At 41.3% G+C, this 20,095-nt stretch overlaps 2 long non-coding RNA genes across 2 annotated transcripts; both read left to right on the forward strand.

The window, feature by feature from the left end:
* Positions 1-9,200: 9,200 nt before the first annotated feature.
* Positions 9,201-10,640, forward strand: LOC144700431 (uncharacterized). The gene is made up of 3 exons (XR_013580760.1): positions 9,201-10,249; positions 10,446-10,515; positions 10,608-10,640. It is a non-coding gene; the product is annotated as an uncharacterized LOC144700431 (long non-coding RNA).
* A 4-nt stretch (positions 10,641-10,644) lies between these two features.
* Positions 10,645-11,482, forward strand: LOC144700432 (uncharacterized). Its single transcript, XR_013580761.1, has 4 exons — positions 10,645-10,714; positions 10,835-10,960; positions 11,062-11,175; positions 11,265-11,482. It is a non-coding gene; the product is annotated as an uncharacterized LOC144700432 (long non-coding RNA).
* Positions 11,483-20,095: the final 8,613 nt, after the last annotated feature.

Below are 20,095 nucleotides of genomic sequence, written 5' to 3' on the forward strand. Positions count from 1 at the left end.
TTTATACCACGGTCTAAAAGGTCACTAGAAGAGTAACTACACGTAGTAACTCGTTAAGATTGCTCAGAGAAAGTTGAAGCATATGGATGTTTCAATTGCTTAATGTGTGGAAGAAAGTTGAGAAAAATGAAACATAAAGTTGAGGTTACGAAGTATCGTAAAGGTTACGATAATCACTATTTGGATAGCGAACCTCAATTTTCGCTTTGGAGATATGGTGTCTTTGGAAGATAATCATGTTCCTATCATGAATAAGAACATCACACCTATTATGAACAGATTAAGATATTCCCTAACTATTGAGAACAATAGTTGTTCCATTCATTTGATTGCTTTAGCAAGGATAAAAAGGGAATAATCATAGTGGATGATTCTTACCATTATCTCAAAGTGATGTTGCTCCTAACAAGAGCAAGAACTATGTGAAGAAAGCTCATCCTTATGAGCATAAATAGCATTGGCAAAAGGTAGAAAACTTAAGACGCATGAGATGCAGAATTAGCGCATTTGATTTTGAATCATATGCTAGATGCTAATCGCACTTTTGTAAAGTACCCATGTCTCCTAGCTTATGAAGTGGAGAACATGTATATGATTTGTTGTAGTTGATACATGGGGATGTACGTTTACACACCTGAAAGAGTATAATACTTTTCGATGTGATCGAAGAGAATAATACTTGAGCATGGAGTTCACATAGTTCATGCATGAAGATGTTACTTATCTCAACTTAGTCATCCACGTATGAGATGAATGGTTCATCAAAGACATGGATTCACATTGTGGTGGACATAGTGGATTCCATGACGAGCAACTTAAGACTTCTAGTGAACCCATGTGTACATGCAATCATTGTAATTGGATGAATGCTGTACTTGTTAACCATTTAATCTGTGAATTCTATTTCATAAGAGTTGTGGAAATAGAATGAAGCCCAAGTTTACAAATGGGAAGTTTTGCCCAAAGGATGAGGCTTGACACAGATAAGATGGAGTTGAGGACTATAAAATATGGATTTTATGGATATCCAAATTGGAAATTTTGGATACTACTTTTACCATCCTAGGAAACAAAAGTGTTTTATTGACTAAGGATTGTCTTGTTGGAAGACACATATCTTCTACGAGAAGATAGTGGGAGCCAAAGTAGTCTCAGAAGGAATTCCTGATCCATAAATATCATAATCTCATTAGATAAGGAGTTAGTCCGAAACTTGTTCACAAGTATACCAACGAGGTTCATATGTTTGGTAGAAGTGGATAAATAACTCGATCATAATGTTGGACATCGTGATTTTGAGTTAATGTCAGAACACTCTACCTAAGAGATGTTGATCTCTAACATATGAAGAGGCTATTCTAACTTTTGGAATGAGCGAGAACATATGAATTCTGGAATTTGGTCCACACATCTCAACAAAGTTGTGAACTTGGTTGACACTCTAAAGGGTATGGTACCCATTATGAGTAAGTAATCTTTTGATAAAGATTAGGTGGTGATGGAAGGATTGAAATTGTTCAAAGGAAAAGTTCATGGAGTAAGGGTTCACACTAGCTGCCATGATACAGTCCACCAGAATCGTTCTCGCCATAGATGCACACTATGATTACGAATCAATAAATGGATGAAGGTGTATATGATACAACCTAAAACAAACATCCAAGTGTGCAAGCTGCCAGAATCCAATTATGGATTGAAGCACACATTCTGAGGTTAGAATATGAGTTTTGATAGAGTGATCAAATCTCATGTCTTCATTGAGAATGAAGAACCAGCCATGCGAGTATACACGATGACCACTGGGAGCACAAATACGATCATAATTATCATATTCTTTGTGTAGGATACATTCTACTCATTGAGAATGATGTAGGAATGTTATACTCTATAAAAGAATGACTGTCAAATATCTTCTCCATGAAAGGATTTTGGAGAAGTAACCTATGTATCGAGAATACCGATCTATAGAGATAGGTCAATAAGGTCACTACTCTCCAAATCCATAAACATAGACATCATCTCCAAAAGGAGTTTTGGGATGGGGAACTCTGAGAGAGGTTCATTGTGTCATGATAATGAGATTAATCATGCACATCATTCTATGTGTTATGCCAGAAGCGGCATGAGCTCTAATAGTTATGAGCACTAAAACAATATCATATGTGTTTTGGATGTCTTGAGAAGACAAAAATAAGTGATTACGCTCATGGAGAAGATGCGTTGAAACTCAAGGGCTACATAAAATTGAGTTCTCAATGAGATTCAAATGATAGAAAGTCTACATTTGAAGTTATGTTTTATTGTATAAAAGTATAACCTATTGGAAGGTTTCCAAGTAGGTCAACTTAAAACTTGACGACGAGAGTGGAGTACATCATTGTAGTTGATGTTACCACAAGAAGAAATAATGATTGAAATGTTCATCACTAACCATGCATTAATATTTGATCATAAACCCTATTCCATTGTTGTGTGACACCAATGGTGCTAATGCACAAGTGAAATAGTCTAGGTCTCATCTGAAGTTGGAGAACTTCTTAAGACACACCACTTGATTAGGAAGATCATCTTTAGTAGGAGATTACATAATGGAAGTGTTCCATTGACCGACATTATAGCAGATCCATAGATGAAGCCATTAGCTCACTGTATCTTGAGTATCACTTGTAAACAAAGTGTTTGTTCACTAAGAGTGATTGGCTTTTGTCCAAGTGGGAGATTGATGGAAATATATGTGGCCGTCAAGCCAATCACACATTCCACATCTCGTTCCATATTCATTAATAGAACATATTCATTATAGTGCACGTGTGATGCGTATAATGAAATCCATGAATACATGATCGGACTTAGTGAATTATGATGAGATCGTAATGCGGATATCACTAGTCTTTAAGCATGTGTTCTAAACATTCCTACTCAAAGGATATGCGAGAAGGACATCAAAGTATCTTGATAGAATAGCACTATCTAGCCTCACTCATGTGATGAGTATGGCCAGTCCCGTAGCCATTAGTGTGGCGACACTAAGGATAGATAGTGGGTGCTCTTTAGTGGAAAGAGTTCACCGAATTGATCCGTATGAATCCCTGAATGGTATTATACCGAACTGTCAATCAGGTTGATTCACGTCACGGTTGTATAAGCGATCCTTAGACCTGAGACACCAAAGACATCTTGTGGATGGACGGTTGTACTTTGGCTATGGCCAACGAGTCTCTAATCATGGGATTCTAAACGGTCTTAGTTCGTGCATCAAGAAGTACGCGGCGATTGAGTGGTCAAGATGGGATCGCCCACCCTCGGTATAAGAGGTGACAGCTCAAGGAAGACGATGCAACTAAGTCCTTGGCAGTGAAATATCGGAGAAGAGTTCTCCGATGATTTCCAAATGCATCAGTACTAACTCGGATGACCGATTAGGGTTTGACAGCTGACCATACCCAAAGTCATCCAAGGAGCGTCAAGTGGATGAGGGATTATACATACACGGTAACCGATGACGAACAGGTTCCATGAGTGAGTCGATACACACTCCTTTGTATCTTCTAGGACACGAGGTGTAGCTGGCACCCCACGTGTCGGAGTCTCGACCTATCAATTGGGTTAAATCGATCTGACATTAATTAATCTATATGATGATATAGTTAATTAATTTGGAAGGCCAATAAAGGTTATTGGGCCGCTGGAGTCGTTAACTAGACTGATACATGGGCCTAGAGGGTCACACGCAAATGGTCTTTTCGACGTTGGAAGATATACTTAAGTTTTGGGGGTTTTTATGAAAAATACCCACTTAGTATAAATAGGGAAAGGCCCTGAACGAAATTCACCTAGGCCAGAATTGTTCAGGGGCCTTCCCCTTCTTCTCCACTCTCCCCACACCCCCTCTCCACCCTTGATGTGATCGAGACGCCGTAACGACGCCGACGGAGATCGAACAAGGCTCCTCTACGAGAAGGAGGAGATCCCACGTGCCGAGGATCGCGTGAATACGTCTAGAGGCTGCACACTTGAGCAGCTCGACTCGTCTTGCTCCGGGATCGAAGAAATCATGAATCAGATTCGTGTAAAGGTACGCCGTTTTAATAGTTTTGTTGATGCCGTTCGATTCGCAATTACGTTTTCCGCTGCGCATCGTTTTGTGTTGCTCATCCATCTCAAAGCCACCAGAACCCAACAGTCTCCACTACCTCTTTAGCCGTAGTTTATAGGGGCATCTACGAGGCTCGATGTGCTCTTTGCTGCTATTCAGTTTTGTGTACCGATGTTTACTACCAAGAGCCTAGCTTCACAATTGTTCTCCCCGATAACACACTGAATTTGGTATTTATTTCTATCAATTACCACAGTTTTATTCATTTAAAGAGTTTAAAACAGGGTTTTTATCATATATTGCATCTTAATTAATCTTTCCAAGTGAACTCTGATTTTTTCCTGATTTTATCTTACGTTATAAATTTTATGTAAATTATGTAAGCTTGGAATAATTCTTTTTAAATGAAAATGGCAGGTTCAAAAATTAATATGAATGTCAATTAATGCGGGGATGGACTACTGAAATTTCTAGATTTTTATATAATTTCATTGGATTTTTTGGGAACTGATTCGAGGAAGAAATGAATTTTGAAATGGAAAAAAGCATATTTATAAGGAAAATAAGAGTTTTTAATCAATTTCCAAAGTCAAAGGGGGTTCTCTTAAAGTTGCGTTTCAGTTATGCCCTTAAAGTATCTCTCGGCCGTGATGGTAAGCAATCAAAATAACTGCAAGATTTTATTCAAATTAACCAGGATTTTTTCATGGTTTTTTTCAGGAAAAATGGAGGAGAGAGAAGCAAAAAGGACATACACATAAAATTTTTTTGGGCGACGTCGGTTTGTGGGCACATATTTAATAAGGATATTTTCTGCGAAATTCCACGAGATTCTCTCTCCAAGCAATAAGTTCACCTCCCATGCTGTGCATACAAAGCGTGTTCACGGGAAGTGGCGTGGTGATATGTGATTGGGTGTAACTTACAAGGTACTGATTAGTGTTCGCCCGTCCCGATGCCGGTACCGAATACCGGTATCGGGACGGATGCTGGACGGATGCCGGTACTGGAAACTTCCGGTACCGGTTTTTTCCGATATCCAGATACCGGATATCGGTATCGGATATCGGTTGCTACAGTGCCGATATCCGATACCGGTATCCGTCCGATGCCGTGATCCGTCTCCCGTCTCAGGGGGACAGATGACGGTATCGGATATCGGATGCGGATATCGGTTTTCGATATCCGCATCGAATTTCATAAACATTTCATATAAGTTAGTTCTTTTAAGAAATTTCATATGAGGTAAGTATTTCGATTTTTTAAAGTTTTGAACCTTGTTTTCTGGGAACGGGGGGAGCGGGCATCGGCGAGCACTGGCGGGCAACGGCGGGCAACGGCGAGCAACGGCGGCAAAAGGCGCAGAAGGCAACAGGGTAAGTCGATGTTCTGCTGGCAAAATAGGACCATTGCTCTTCTGTTTTCGTCAATTTCAGCTCTCTCTCTATCTTTCCTCTCAGCTTCCTCTTTTTCTCTATCTTTTCTCTCCCGTTATCTTCGTCCTCTCTCAATTTCCTATCTCTTAGTCCTCTCCTCTCTCACTTTCATATCTCTATTTTACTTCTCCCTTTCTCAATTTCATAGCTCTATTTTTCTTCTCCTCTCTCAATTTCATATCTCTATTTTTGTTCTCCTCTCTCAATTTCATATCTCTGTCAATTTCCTATCTCTGTTTTTCTTCTCCTCTCTCAATTTCATATCCCTATTTTACTTCTCCTCCATCAATTTCATAACTCCATTTTTGTTCTCCTCCTCACTTTCATATCTCTATTTTACTTCTCCCTTTCTCAATTTCATAGCTCTATTTTCTTCTCCTCTGTCAATTTCCTATCTCTATTTTTTTCTCCCTCTCAATTTCATATCTCTGTCAATTTCCTATCTCTATTTTTCTTCTCCTCTCTCAATTTCATATCCCTATTTTACTTCTCCCTCTCTCAATTTCCTATCTCCATTTTACTTCTCCATCTCTCAAATTCATATCTCCATTTTACTTCTCCATCTAGTAATTTCATAACTCCATTTCTCTTCTCCCTCTCTCAATTTCATATCTCTATTTTACTTCTTCCTCTTTCTATTTCATATCACTATTTTTCCCCTTCTCTTAATTTCATAACTCTATTACTCCTTTCCCTCTCTCAATTTCTTATCTCTATTTCTCTTCTCCTCTCTCAATTTCATATCTCTAGTTTACTTCTCCCTCTCTCAATTTCATATCCCCATTTTACTTCTCCATCTCTTAATTTCATAACTCTATTTCACTTCTCTCTCTATCAGTTTCATATCTCTATTTTACTTCTCCCTCTCTCAATTTCATATCTCTATTTCTCTTCTCCTCTCTCAAATTCATATCTTGATTTAACTTCTCCATCTATTAATTTCATAACTACATTTTACTTCTCCATCTAGTAATTTCATAACTCCATTTCTCTTCTCCTCTCTGAATTTCATATCTCTATTTTACTTCTTCCTCTTTCAATATTATATCACTATTCTTTCCCCATCTCTTAATTTCATAACTCTATTACTCCTCTCTCCTCTCTCAATTTCATATCTCTATTTCTCTTCTCCTCTCTCACTTTCATATCTCCATTTAACTTCTCCATCTACTAATTTCATAACTCCATTTTTGTTCTCCCTCCTCGATTTTATAACTCCATTTCTCCTCTCCCTCTCTCAATTTCATATCTCTATTTTACTTCTTCCTCTTTCAAAATTTTGCATATATACATATATACATATTACATTAAAATTTTGCATGTTGTCAATATATAAATTAGTTAAAATAACCTTCATTCTAAATTATGAATTTTTATGAGTTGAACGCTATTTTTGCCAATTTTTCTGACATTATTTTGGGGAAAAGTGGATTCTATGAGCCAAAGAACATTTGTTTCCATGAGTAGAGACACTAGTTTTTATAAGGATTGTTTTTGTACTTTTCTCAAATTTTCAGCCACTTAGTTCAACCGAAAATTATTCAGTCATGCATAAATGATATTTTTGATTTGTTTGAGCTTTTAATAATATTTTATATAGTATACATGTCATTTTGCTGGGTGCCATGTTCAAGTTCAGTTTACAAACATTGGATTTAGTCCTATATTGCAGGCCAATTATGCGTTAATAAGTGCTTTTCTTTAGCTTTGTAGGACACAAGACAGGAGTGAGAGAGCTTCTCAATTAGCATTTAAATCAAAATAAAAATGGCGTCCTTTTCCTGCATTAAATACAACCCGATTTTCAACACGTGGAATTATTAGGCTGGTAACGAACTTACTTACCTTATGCAATGAATGGCTTGACCAGCAGCAAGAAAAGTTGAGACTTAGCATGACCGCCACCTTTGATCAGGTATATTAATCTCTTACTCTATATCTCTGTCTATGTTTCTTGCAATTTAACGCCCCTGGCTTTTTCACAGATAACACGAGGTCGTAAGAGTTTCATGAGAAAAATGACCAATGGTGGAGATGGTTGCGAATGTATGTTGTTCATGAATCAATACACAGGAATCCTGAATGCGCTGGCAGCGGCTGTAGGACAGAGAAAAAAATAAAGGGGACACCTAGAAATCGTCAATTTTCAAACTTTGATATATTGAGATCCAGCAATTGGTTTGACCTGACATTTTCAGGGTAGTTTTGTCCCTTCGTCCTCTTTCCATTGGATTGTTAAAATTAGTTCAGAAAGGGTTTCGTTGGAGGCGAAGAACACTTGACTTCAATCTAGATTAATACATAAGCACTAGGACAACATTCTGTTATGTTCCTTATCACATTTATCATTTCAGGTTTGAAGATAAATTTAATATCTAGTAAATAGATCCATTTCCCCCAGTTTTGCCGCGTTATCAAACTACATCGCTACCTCTAACTTCTCTACATTGAATATTGACTGGATTGTTATAAAACTTAATGCTCTATACAGAATATCACGTCTTTGAAAGTAAAAAAATATTCGCCGATCTGGTTTTGATTTTGAATTAAGGATAGCCTCCTCAAGTTATGAAAAACATACGAGTATATGTTTTAATCTTATATAGTTGTGGTCTGCAAATGGATTTTGACTTCATCTCAGACTACGGTGTGCAAACTATAATTCTGACCAATAGAAACATATGAAACAATCCTAGTATTCTGAAAATAACATAACAAAAAGCATATAAGTAATTTGGCAGTTTTCCTTTTCTTCAAAAAGTTATAATCAAGACAAAGAGACAGTATTTACAAGTTTATACCCAGCTCCCTCCATATGGATCAACCCATTTTCTCATTATGTACATTCTATATTTTGCACAAGGGAATAAAAAGTTTAATAGTATCAGACTCAATTCTAACGACACGATCAAATTTGTGTTTAATCACACCATTTGTAGTCTTCTCATTAATTTTATAACCCTCCATGTCTTTCCAGATATAACCTTTTGGTGCACGAGGCCATTCATGTGCTGCTCTGTTTTAATATTTTCCTGTATTTCCAACGGCCGATAAACTGTTGTCAATAGCGTAAATGATCTTTTAGTCAACTGTGATTCTGTTTCATTAATTTAATTAAAAATAAATATAAGAAAGCTTTTGAAGTTCTTCGTTACGTTAAGAATATATGCTTATTGACTCGTTGAAAATTCCAAAGGTTAGAATTATATTTTTTCCATAACTCAAATTCTTTGAGCTATATATATATATATATATATATATATATATATAGGCGCGAATGGTCTAGATTTGATATAATGGACAGATCATTTCTTCGAATATACTGTCCAAACTGATGACTAGTATACTTTTTACAGATTATCTAAATCAGATCATGGCCAGTAACACAAATTAAAAAAAAAAAAAAAACTTATAGTTACTTGAATCTTGGTCATCCATCCGCTATATAAACTTGGCTGAAAACGTCTTACAAATTCAAATAAAAACGGATAGCACCAAGTTTCGTCGTTTCGTATCCAAATTTTTATGACGAAGCTTAATACTGATAATCATTTAGATCATCGTCCTGTCCTACTATAACACCCTTTTAATGTGACTTGTTTGAATCAGACTCACAACAAAATTATATTAATTTATAATACAATAGGATGACAAAATATTTGCGTTTCATGCCAAATCGGACCCTTCACAAGGTATTCGAGATTTCTTGACGAGATATGTAAGGTGAATCGATAAAAATAACGGAAATCCACCGAGAAAATCCAGATAGCAGTCCACAAAAATTTTTGACTTAGTTGGCGTCAGGTATATCCGGCGAACTTGCAGGGCCAAGGGAAAATCGGATGGAATTCGAATAAATAAAACTAATTGAAATCGTGTCGTAATTTCAATTAGTGCCTCTTACGTACAACCCCCGAACTTGCAAGCCAATGGATCAAATGTCTTAACTGAGGAGAAAGTATGGTCGACTTTAGCGGGAATAGGTTATTCATTTTCGTAATACAAGTACCGGCTCCCATGGGTAGATATAAGGAGACGGCCCCAATAATTTTAGTTTTATAACTCCTAATTTAACATTTCACTTAAATATATTATTTTGTGATTTCTAACTATTTACTCACCGCTTCATAGTCAGAATGCAACGATAAAAGCGAAATCGGTGGAGGCGGAAACAAATAATAAGAGGTTACCTCAACGCTAGGGTCGATATAATTTTCAACATCGCTCTCATAATCACTGGATGCCATATTTAAATATTACGAGCTAATCTCGTTACGTCGATGAATAGTCAATTAAAACGGTCATTCAAAATTTGACAAAACCATGCGAAAAAATGATCCAACGGTGCTACGTAGCTGCCGGCCTTAAAACATTTGGCGGGCGCATAGTCTCCTGACTTATTCAAAACAAGAAATTGGGGACACTTGAGGAGGAGAGCGCGGCCTTTCCGTGCGTTAGTTACCGGAAACGGTTGAACTTAGGCTATAAATCTGCACATTGTCTCCCTTTTCCATGTCTTCAAGCAGTGCGCACTGATTCATCTTTTCTCAGTTTCCCCTCTCTGCGTATTCTTCCCCATCATTCATCACTTCCTCCTCCATTCTTTCCTTTGTTCATACCTGCGCCTGGTCGTGGGGAGAACTACAGCAAGAGCAAACCAAGAGAGACGACATCCATCTGCTTCCACGACTGCCATGGAGCAGGGCTTCTCACGCACGTGCGTTGCACAATCTTAATACCTTAGTTTCACATCTTTCTCATCGTCCTATGACGAACGAGGATAGTCGATCCGGCCGCGACCCATTTCCTCTTCAACTTTTAATTTCATCCAACACCCGTCCCTCTTTTAATTTCTCCCCCCTTCTTTTTTGTTGTTTTCGTGTTTATTGACGTCCGAATGATATTTATTTCAGCCCGCAGGAAGACGACTGCACAATCTACGTGAGGGTGAGAAGCGGCGTGAGCGTGGATCTGAAGATCGATGTCGGGATTTCTGTCCAAGCTATACTCCAATGGGGTTTCTCGTCCTGGGTCTTCTTCTTTTAACTTGGTTTTCTCGGTGGCTCTGTTTCCAGGGAGTTCAAGTGCTGCACCGATTTTCCACCGCGGCAACGGCGGATCTGCGCACAGAAGCGCAGGGGTGTCCAGCCGCCGCCGAGCACAGAGGATAGCCCATGCCGATGTGAGGATCAGTCATTGCCGTCTCAAGAAAGATCTCTTTCCGCCCGATAGCTGTCCAGACACGCGAGTAAACGATACATTTATCTAATAATGTTTCTTGGCTTGCATGTTTGGCATGCAGGAGATTATCCATGTCGAGGAAATCCCGGCATCTCTGCCGTCGACATACGTGGGTCAACGCCACAGTCGACGACGCCATCGCAACGAGCTTGCGGATGGCTCGAATGGTGACCGACCACACTCTCAGGCAAGAGACCCACGATGCGTATTTTTCTTCGCTTAGAATGGGTTCGTTCTCTCGTCCGCCGCGGTCAGGTCTTACCGCGTTCACGCGTGCTCTTGATCCAGGTGAAACGAGTAGCCGGCTCTGGGCGGACGGAAGAAGACATCCTGCGGCTTCTATGGTCAGTAAATTACTCGCCCGCCTGCGGAAAAGATGCGGACTCTTGCTCCGTTTGCTTGGTAAAAAGAATAACCGTGCCGTTTCCTTTGCGTTCCTATCGTAACAATGTTTTTTCTTACAATGTGCGTGTCTCTCTCTGATTCTGCAGCAAGACTATAGGATCGGGGAAGAGGTGGCGACACTGCCGTGCATCCACAAGTTCCACACCAGTTGCATTGCGAGGTGGCTTACGCGAACCAATGCTTGTCCAATGTGCAAGAACGTGGCCCTGCCACCCTCCCGCTGAGATTCGTACTAAGCATGTACCAGATGACGCCTGGTGTAACGAAACAAATTGTGCAATGAAGTATACTTTTTTTTTTGTGATATAGAAATACCACTTTCCAGCAAAAACTTTGGCATGGAAGAGCTCCTTTGGGAACATGTCACGTCATTCTGCATCCGTAGATAAACCGAACACCCAAAGAACTTCTCGAGGCCATCCTTTCCCCTTCTTAGGTCATAGATCCCTAGGCAATCCCGTCCCTGGCCGGGATTTGTGCATATTGTTTCGGCCTCGTCTTGCAGTCATGAGGGCTAAAGAATATCCTTAACGGAGATCCGTAATGTTTTCTTGCCGCTTCTTCTCTGTCAAAATAATATGTGCAATTTTAAAAAGATAAAATACTTCTTCTCCGACTTACGCGTTCACTATCCCCGAGTCAGTTTGAGGAACTTTACGGTGTTCGCAGAGCCAAAAGGTCTCGGGATCTGTTTATCTGATAATAGTGTCACTCGACCGCTGGTTTCTGTCGACCAGAGGTAACGCTGCTACTTATTCAACGAGTTTCTACAATTCTCGTCGGGGGAGAACCCCTGATTCCTAGAGTACCCAGTTTTAATTCCGCAATACCGCATTGGCTTATTCTGAGAACGATAGTCTGCCGTTGTGAAATAAATCAACGGCCTGACTCAACCGTATTTAACAGACGTATAGGTAGCTTCAGGGTTTGTTACGGGATGGAATAAAATAAACCGGTTTACAGTTAGTTTTGACCGATTCTACCGTTGACGAGCGAGTTGCTCCGGCATTACTGCATCTGAACTTTGGGAGCCATCTATTGCTACCTCCTTTGCCCGAGAACCGACTGACATCCTGTTGGCCAGCCCCTCTCTGCACGTTGGATCTACTCGGCCAACCCCTTGGGAAAGAACACCGCCTGGATCCCAACCGAATCGCGCCACGCGCACTTTAGACCGGGGGTCTTAAACAAGCAGGAAACCCGGGAAATTTAAATTTGTACGGAAAAGGAAGAGATTATTCATGATATATCTATTTGTGTCCTGATAGCCATTAGTCTCCCAGACTATCGAACTACTTTTATTTCTCCATCTGTACTTCTTCCGTCCCATATTCCGACTTGACTTGCCTTTTGCCTTTCTAAGTCTTATTCTTTTAATAACCGCTCTTCCACTATTGTTTATCTGTTTTTTATTATATCTCTAAGATGCCAGTTCCCACGGCCAAGAGTTCACTCCTTTTTATACATTCCAAGAGAGATCCAAAACATAAACAGATTATATGATCCAGCTGAGACCAACTATTTCTTTTTAATAGACCTGATTTCTCTCCATCAATGGGATACCAGAACTGCAGAAGGGGGAATATGCATGTCGCCAATAGCTATGGCGCCATTCCTTCCCGGAGACGCCATCCCAGGATAACTGATGTTAGGTAAGTACACCTCTGTATGATCAGAACCTTGATTTTGAAGCTTGGGAAGATTCTTAAAAATACTTGCAATATCACTGAAGCAGTGCCCACAACAATTATGGGACGTTTTCTGAGGATCAGTAGGAGACACAGTATCAACCATGGATCCCTAATAGAATAGATAGCCAAAAGTATCATGATTCAACGAACACCTTTCGGCCAGTAGTTAGTGATAGCATTTTCTAGATCCCCTATAGTCAATTACTAGAAAGCATACTTGTATAATATTTATTATGCCGAATATTTAGAAGAAGTGAGATATCTCTGAGATTTTGCTCGAGCTCCTGACCCTTTTTAGCTAAGAAAAATTCCGGAATGATGATATCATAAATAGGACAAGGTATAGATGTGGTTGTCTTTATCACGACGGCGATGGTCACAGCCGACGGAGGGCGTGTCGGCGCTGTGCGCGATGAGTGGATGCGCAGATCACGAGGTCGCGCAGGGCGGGGCAGGGGTGGGACGCGCAGGGCGTAGAGCCGCGGAGGGCGGGGGCAGGGGTGCCTGCTAGTACACGTGGTGGCACGAGAAACGCGTGGGTGCGCAGGGCGCGGGGGAGCGGGTTCGCGGGGGCGCGGCTTGTGCATGGCGGCAGCCAAATCTGAGGCGCGCCAGCGTGGATGCGCACGGGCGTGGAACAGGAGCACAGTGGCGCGTCGGGTTGGTGATGGAGAACGAGACCCCGATCAATCAAAGACGGCGCCAAAGACCCCGCCGCTGCCGGTGACACCCGCCGCCGAGCCCAGGCAGATCGGCCGCCAAAGCAAGGGGCGAAGTTATCTAAATAGGTTTGATTTTCGAGCCATCATCATCGGATAGGCCCTTTTTCGGTTCGTCTTTTCCTTCGAACCTCTCCCGTTGCTTCCGTTCGCTTTGAATTTTTGAACTATGTCTTCTTGGTCTTAAGTGGGGTCCTTCCTTAATAGGTCCCCTCTTTCGGTCCTCCTTAGGGTCCACCACCCTCCCTACACAAGGGAAGGAGAGCGCGCCTAAGGGAAGTCTTCTTTCAATTTTGGAAAATAAAAGAATCAAAAAAGGGAGGGAAAAAAGAGGGTGAGAGAGAGAAGGGCGGAGCGGGCTGACTTTGGCCGCCTGTCCCGCCCCACCACCTCCTGTTCCGTCGGCCCTGCTGACGGAACCCTAGGCAGCAGCCGCCGCCGCCGGCGGGGTCCCAGATCGAGGGTTCCACCGCCCCGACCTCTAGGGCCGCCACCCGTCGCACGGGTTCGCAGCACGGAGGCTGCCTCACACCGCATGGGGCCGCTGCCCGCCGCTGGTGGCTGCCCGCGACGCTGCCACCATCCGCCGCGACGGCACCGCTGCTCGCCGACGTCACCGTCTCGGTCACCGCACGGCAGTGTCCTCGGCCGCCGTACGCTTCTGCCCTCGGCCGCCGCATGCCGCCGCCCTCGGACTCCGCATGCCACCGCCATCGCCCGTCGCTTGCTGCCGCCCTCTGCCGCCGCACGCTGCTACCCAGACGAGCAACGCCGTCGCACTTCGCAGAGCTCCTTCAACCCACGCATTGGTACTCCGCATCTACAGGCATACGACTCCAGGCGATGTCGACAAGAGTTACCTCGCCCGCTAGCCCGCCTGTTAATTACCTTTGTCGTATGCCATTCGCATTGCACTCAACCGTGCTCGGGTTAGGGTAGGCAAGAGTAAATGGACACAAGAGCGTTCGACGAGCGTCTTCCCTAGGTACGGACCGAGTGCGTCCATTACGTGAGAGCGCCGATGAATTTTTAATCCATGGGATGCCGTAGACTCCTTTCGTCACGCCGACGAGGGTCAGGAGGTCACCGTCGTTGTCATCGGTCGCCCGCCTTGGGCATGGGGCCCGGAGAACCCCACGAGTGGGGCTTGCATGTACTATCATCTAGTGTTTCATCCCATCACTTGGTCGCATCTCGCTAGGTCCACACCGACGGACGACGTCCACGTTAGCACTCAGTACCCGAACCTCGCCTTAGTACCGACCGGATGATGACACCGGCGGCATCCTTCATCAGTTCGGCAATGGCGTTGGTGATAGCGTGGATGGCGCCAAAGCTCGAAGTGGCCACGACGGCAGCGCCATCAGAGACAGCTTCAAGAGCAGGCCAAGGAAAGGGTTCTTCGTGCTTCTTGAACAAAAAATGATCAAGAACTCACATTCTCGATGTAGGCTCCAAGCAACAGCTACAGGGGTGCAGTGACGATGATTCCTCCATGGAATCTTGACGTGGGCAGGATGTCATGGCAGGCGATTCCCACGATCTACGCTACACTTGAAAACAATAAAAGATAACTCCCTAAGGGAGGAGGCGGGAGCCCAATCGAAGATGAACTTTTACTTTTTTAATTAAGCTCCAAGGATTCCTTTGGGCATGCAATCCCTTTATATAGGAGAGGGGGGATGCCCAAGTGGGGCTGAAATAGGGACAACTGCCTCGTGATGTGGTTTACTGTGAAACAACAAGAGAACGTGAAAGAAAATGACTACGGACGAGCGCAAACACGGTAGCCCAATTCGAGTTGTTCAAAAAAATAGGAATACAATAACATAAATGAATAGCTCACATTCATCGCCGACGTGGAGTACTTGAGAGAGGGTCGTGGACGTTGGGTCGAGCTGCGCGATGAGGTCTGTTGGCGCCCGTGGCTTAGTCAGCGATGGTCCCCAGCTATAGCTATAAAATATTGGAAAATTTGACATCACAGTGGTTACATAAATCTTCAACTAGTGAATATTTCAAATTAAATAATCCATATTTGCAGGTTGACTGTGTTGTCTCCACTACCTCTTTAGCCGTAGTTTATAGGGGCATCTACGAGGCTCGATGTGCTCTTTGCTGCTATTCAGTTTTGTGTACCGGTGTTTACTACCAAGAGCCTAGCTTCACAACTGTTCTCCCCGATAACACACTGAATTTGGTATTTATTTCTATCAATTACCACAGTTTTATTCATTTAAAGAGTTTAAAAAAGTGTTTTTATCATATATTGCATCTTAATTAATCTTTCCAAGTGAACTCTGATTTTTTCCTGATTTTACCTTACTTTATGAATTTTATGGAAATTATGTAAGCTTGGAATAATTATTTTTAAATGAAAATGGCAGGTTCAAAAATTAATATAAATGTCAATTAATGCGGGGATGGACTACTGAAATTTCTAGATTTTTATATAATTTCATTGGATTTTTTGGGAACTGATTCGAGGATGAAATGAATTTTGAAATGGAAAAAAGCATATTTATAAGGAAAATAAGAGTTTTTAATCAATTTCCAAAGTCAAAGGGGGTTCTCTTAAAGTTGCGTTTAAGTTATGCCCTTAAAGTATCTCTCGGCCGTAATGGTAAGCAATCAAAATAACTGCATGATTTTATTCAAATTAACCTGGATTTTTTCGTGGTTTTTTCAGCAAAAATGGAGGAGAGAGAAGCAAAAAGGACATACACATAAATATTTTTTGGGCGGCATCGGTTTGTGCGCACATATTTAATAAGGATATTTTCCGCAAAATTTCACGAGATTCTCTCTCCAAGCAATAAGTTCACCTCCCATGCTGTGCATACAAAGCGTGTTCACGGGAAGTGGCGTGGTGATATGTGATTGGGTGTAAGTTACAAGGTGCTGATGTACGTGTAAATCACTATATATTGTATCTACTTTTATTATTTTTCTTTATTTTGATTTAATGACACGGGTACGTGGCACTACGAGAATGAACCGCCATTGTATGTTCAAATGCGTCGACCAATCAGAGAACAACACGGCATCGCGCGTAGAAGAAAAGTCGAATCAAATAAATGAAAATTAATCCGACTTAGATTGGTCGATTTTCATTTATTAATAATTTTTTATCCTGAATTCGCTTTTCTCAATCTCCTCTATCTGTACTGTTGGATCATTTAGATCAAGCCTACATTGATGGATAAAAGTTAATTACCAACCAAGCACCATGACTTTAAGGGCTAGAAATGGCTGATCAAGGCATGTTGCAAAATCATGCCTGAAAACTTCTCTCTCTCTCTTTATATCTATCTATCTATCTATCCACCTCTCTCTCTCTCTCTCTCTCTTGTATTCTCCTCCTGGCTCTTTGTCACCTCTATCACATGTTGCTCTTCCCTTACAATGATAACAACTTCTCTGAGCTCTCTGAAGTGATGACCTTTTGGTTTCCCCCTATGTTTGTTCATCTTTCAACATTATTCCATCTCCCTCTCATTGTCCCTCCAGATTGTCTGACAATCACATGATCTCATTTGAATTGATGTGGGGTGTTATCATACAATACATATGGTTGATCATACACCCTTTAATTTAGAGACACTAAGGATAGACAATGAGTTCTCTTTAGGGATTTAATTCACTAATTTGATTACCATAAATCCCAAATAGTATTATACCTATTTGTCTATCATGCTGATTCATGTTACGCACCTGTAATTGGTCTTAAGACCTAAAACACTAAAGATATATTATGGATATAATATTATCTTTGGAGTGTGACTCACGAATTCTTAATCATCACATTCAAATTACTCTTAGCTTGGATAGAGCAAGAAATCCACAAACATGATTAGAAGGTCAAGATGGGATCGTTCGTCTGCTAAGATGCATATTTAGTACTTTAATACATGTGTATTTGCATTAATCACTAATATTTGCATGTTATCAAGCATAAAATGATTAAATCTTTTTTAGAATGATTGAATATTCTACATTTATGTGTATTTTTTGGGAATTTTGTTACTATAGATTCTAAAAGAATATAATTTTTGAGACAAAATATGATTTTTATGGAGTTTTTGACATTAAATTTGGAAAATATGATTTTTCTAAGTCAAAATATACATTTATATGTTTTTTTGAGATTTTATTTTCATTGATATGAATTTTTAATTATATTTTTCGCCCTTTCATTCCTGTCGCCACGTGTAGTTGTTAGATTCATCGAACAATAGTGAATCATAGTGAATGTTGATGATTGGCGACAACCAATCATTAGCCTGGCAATCATCGCTTCATGATTTTTGAAGAGATGATTTGTGAATGTTGATGATTGGCACAAAATGTTTTAGTTTTCTTGGCACAGGATGACGTGGCCCAATCAAAAAATGGTTTTTTTGCAATCAATGACACGTGGACAAGGCACAAAAAGACAAAATCTCACTTTTTGACTTCCTTTTTCTTTGAAATGGTGCAACCAATGTGGCACGCTTGTGTCCATTGATTTTTAAAAAAAGAGAAGAAAGAGAGCGACGTGGGACACGCTGAAACGCCCGCACGTCATCCATGAAGAGGAGTCCCTTTAATGTTTTTTCTTTGTTTTTTTTCGTCCTCTTTTCAGGTACACGTGGACTCCAAAAAGAGCACACGCAGAAGACAAAGAGCGCATAATCTTGAGCAATTTGACTTCTAATGGAAACAGAAAATGATGACGCTGACAAGGAGAGAAAAGGAAATCACGGGCTAGGATTCGCTCAACTTCAAACTGCCATAACGTTTGATCTACATCTCCAATTGAGCTAAAATTTTCAGCATTGCTTCATCTTCCCCTCCTCTTTCCATCCATACCCTCTGATCTATAAATAGAGGGCTGGATTTGATGTAACATGACAGTCAGAATCGATAGTTCGTGTTATGTCCGAAGGGAAAACTCTTATGCGATGTTAAAGACGTGGAATAATGTATATGATTTCAGTAACATAAAGACGAGAAGTATGTTATTCATCGGATGAACCAAGACACATCTCAATTGGATGACACGTGACAGGTTTTGACATGGACAGACTCGCAATGATCCACATAATCAGGTTGAAGAGATCAATGTGGTGGGGGACGTTCTTCGCCTAATAATGTCCACACCGACGATGTGAGCAAGCTAATCCGATACCATTAAAGAAAATTCCCTATTATAGAGACCGTGGCTAGACCAAAAAATTGCTTTTAAATTCTCTCGCGGCAGAGGAGCAATATAAAACTGGCATTGATAGAGATAACCACGGCCGACACTGTAGAAAATGTCGAAGTAAGAGATAGTGAGCTGGGGCTTAGAACTTGGGCTGGCCGCAGCCAGGACCGTCTGAGAGAGATGTGAACTCGTAGACTGACTGCGAGTCAAATTTAGGAATTCCAAGCGGATGCAACTGTGAGGGCTTCGGAGACAGGAGAAGATTGAACAGTTGTGGATGCAGCAATAACGCGCAGGGAGTAGCGTTAACCACATGGGGTACTAGAAAGCCATTGAGATCACAATGATCTAAAATCCCAAACAGTGGTATGAGCTTGGGTCAAGGACGCACTAGGGTCAAGCAGTAATTATTGGAGTCATGAATAACCGAGATGGCATACCACACTCACACGGGTAAACAAAGATAGCTCACTATGTCTATAGGGGTGACCGCTGTTGGAGTCCTTTAACGGCCATTCCTATCTACTGCATGATTCACCATGTTGCGGAATCGTCCGTGTAGGTAGAGAGATGATGGCTGTCACCGGTCGTGAGATTCAACATAAGCCCAATAATCAACTAATATTTCACAAAAAAGAAGAACCGCGCTGGGTAATCACTGAAGCTTCGATTGGCCAGCCATCGATTGCAGGAGAACCCATGATTGCTGTGGATGTTTTCATGGTAGACCTCTCGACCCTTAGAGTATATCAATCCATGAACTAAAAGTCGCGAGTGAATTCGAGTAGTCGCGAGTGAATTCGAGAATACACAAATCAACCCGGCAAAAGATTCCAACAATGCATGTCCATAGGAGATTGCTCGACGTTCTGATCACTATGAGGGGAATGAATGAAGATCGATCAATAGTTTTGTAAATGGCAAACGACCCACTCTATTTCTTCTCCGGCAACGATCACTGATTCTCCTTCTATGAAAACCTACTTCTTCCAAAGTTCAGCTGCACTTGATAACTCACTCAAAAAGGAAAACACAGATCTGGTTCTTTCAAATTCAGCAAGCGTGCTTCCCACGTCCACCACTTCCCCTTCTTATAGCGAGGAAGTGGCAGTTGTGGGTGGCCCAATTGGGCCCCCTTTTAAAGGGAAAGCCTACTGGGCTTCCCCTTAAAAGGGCTCTTTAGGGGGAGAAGAAGTCCAACATGAATTCCCCACCCTAAAAATGGCACTAATCATAACTAAAATAAAAACGCACGCAGGAGGCTCGTACTCACGCAGGAAGGGCCTCCCGATAATCTAGAGACAACAAAAAAATAAAAT

The sequence above is a fragment of the Wolffia australiana genome, chromosome 3, assembly GCF_029677425.1.
Source record: "Wolffia australiana isolate 7733 chromosome 3, ASM2967742v1".
In the NCBI taxonomy this organism is placed as follows: Eukaryota; Viridiplantae; Streptophyta; class Magnoliopsida; order Alismatales; family Araceae; genus Wolffia; species Wolffia australiana.